The following is a 2,500-nucleotide window of genomic DNA, read 5'->3' on the forward strand; positions in this document are numbered from 1 at the left end:
ATTGTCTTCTTCTTTTACATGTGCTTTTGGTGGAATTGTATATGTGTGCTTTCCGTTCATCGCGAAATAAATGTGCTTATTGTTGAACTGTTTTCCCGCTTCGCTTAGTCTTTTCTTTCATTCAATCTCCATCTTGCTTCACGTAAAGGGTTGGTCGTGGGCTAAAACGCCCGATAGTTAATCGAACCGTCGAGGCCGACGAATAACACCGCTCGGTTATCCCGATAGTACGGAACGGGTCGCTTAAAGTGGCCCGTGTCCGAAGTCGACCTGCGGCGAGGTGCGATCGCCCGGTCTACCCTCCGTGTGGGTACTTAGGTTGGTCGAATTTGGCGAGCAACCCTATCCCACGCGGGGGCCGATTGGCACGATCGTGGTGAGACCGAAAGGTCCACCCGTGACTAGTTCCCGGCGTTAGTCCGAGAGGGTCATGACTGGATTGTCCGTCCGGTGGGCGACGTGCCGCGATTCGAGTTACGTGGCCGTCCGCACGCCGGCGGGCGCGAATCCGCAACAATATATATATATATATATATATATATATATATATATATATATATATATATATATATATATATATATATATGTATATATATATATATTGTTGTAGCTGCCAACAGGGCAGTTCTTGCAGCTTGCAAACTGTTGCTTTGATCCTGGCGCACATGGCAATGAACAGGGGGGGGGGCAAAGCAAAAATTGAACGGGGCTGGTGAACAGGGGCAGTGGGCATGGCATGGCATGGCAAAGGCAGCAGGCAAACACAGCCCGCAGAAGAAGGCCGCTGCAGGCAACACAGCCGGCAGACAAACTGGCCGGCACAGGCCTTGAAGAAAAACAGCCAGCAGATGAAGCAGCCGGCACAGGCCTTGAAGCAAAACACGGCCAGCCGATGGCACAGGCCTTGCAGCAAAACAGCTGCCGATGAAGTTGGCCGGCCTCCGCCTTGAAGAAAAACACGGCCAGCCGATGAAGTTGGCCAGCCTTTGCCGTTCAGTGGAGGTTGGTGGAGGGAGTGCGGTGGTGCTGGCCACTTGGAAGGCGGGCTCGGACCTACTTACCTGTCTCCCTCCCACCTATCACCTTTGCCTGTCACTGTACATACCCACTCCCTTAATTTGTCAAACCCCAATTTAGCCCCAACTTATTTTTTTTTCTTACTTCCCCACCATAAATCGTCCCCTAACCCCCTTTATCATCTTTGGTCGGCTAACCTATCCTGTCACCTAGCCTACTCCCAACCCCTACGTTCCCTTCCCGGAGGGGAATAAGGGAGAGCTAGCGTCCTGTGTCGAGGCCCAACGAAGCCTCAGGATGGCCTCCCCAGACTTCAGCGATCTATAACCAAAGTGGGTCCAGCGGCCCACAACGAGAGCGAGGGGATGGATGGTGCGGAGGGGTACACTTCCTAATCTACCCTATCCATTTAACTGTTAAACTACCCCGGGGCTTTCAACAAGCGCCTCTCGCTTAAACTATTGGTTCTAACAACCCAGATTCCGGTCGCCTGTGTTGGTGTCCTCACAATTTCGGGCCTCGCCCCCCAATTTTCTCTCCATGCCCTCACACGGTCTCATGGCTGGGACACGTGGCTCCCTTTGGCAGGCACGACCCTCTGCCGATTCTCCGACGATGGCACCCCCGGGCACTACACTGCCTCCGAGCCTACCAGCTCCCTAACACCGGGGAGTGCCCCCCATGGCACCTCCCCTGAAACGCACACGTGGCAGGCTGGCTTCCCAGGCCCCTTTCCGAGGGTCACCCGCGCCCACAACACTGCCCACACGGCTAATGGCGCCCCGGGCCCCCGCACCAAGCAGGCGCACCCGTGCCCACTACGCTATCCCGGCCCCCCATGGGCCCTTGGCCTACCACGGCCGACTAGCCTGGTGCCCGGGGTACCCACTCAGCGATACTCACTTTTCGCAGCCACGCTCCCAGCCCGTCAACAGGGCTCCTGCACCCCTCCAAACGGGTTTCGAGCCTACACACCCACCAACAACAAAACGACCTCCATTTTTCAATTTAACTAACCCAGCTAACTTACTTTATACTGACCCCGGGGTCCCTTGGGCGGGAGTCACCTCCCCCCAATCACTCATCGCACCATGCATTCCCCATTCGCTCCACTCACACAGACCCTCTGGCCTCACTCACTCACCAAGCACATGCTTCCACTTCACTCACCAACTCTTCAACACACTCACCGCTGAACTCTGCCATCCTTCTAACTACCTCCCCTAACTAACTCGTGCTCCCACGTCGTCCCTTAAACTAGTAGCACGTTCCTTTTAACACTACGTAGCTAAACTACGTCCCCTCTACATATCCACAAGTCTGTCACTGTCTCAAAATCATCTCATTTTATTTCCCAACCTAAAGCTCATCTAAATCCCTCTACCTAATCCATTCCACGGACTCCATGAGGACTTAACCCTTCCCCCTAACTAGTTTCCATCCTGTGCCCCAGCTCAAGGGGGTCTTCCACCCCTTGCCCAGG

The 2,500-nt window shown here is 54.4% G+C and overlaps 1 long non-coding RNA gene across 2 annotated transcripts in view; it reads left to right on the plus strand.

Annotated features, from left to right (window-relative positions):
- The window catches only part of LOC147035092 (uncharacterized), a 260,465-nt gene that overhangs the window by 77,204 nt on the left and 180,761 nt on the right, over positions 1–2,500 (plus strand). The window lies entirely within an intron of this gene.

This window comes from Eptatretus burgeri, chromosome 1 (genome assembly GCF_056783735.1).
Source record: "Eptatretus burgeri isolate ZD-2024b chromosome 1, Ebu_testis_v1, whole genome shotgun sequence".
NCBI lineage: Eukaryota > Metazoa > Chordata > Myxini > Myxiniformes > Myxinidae > Eptatretus > Eptatretus burgeri.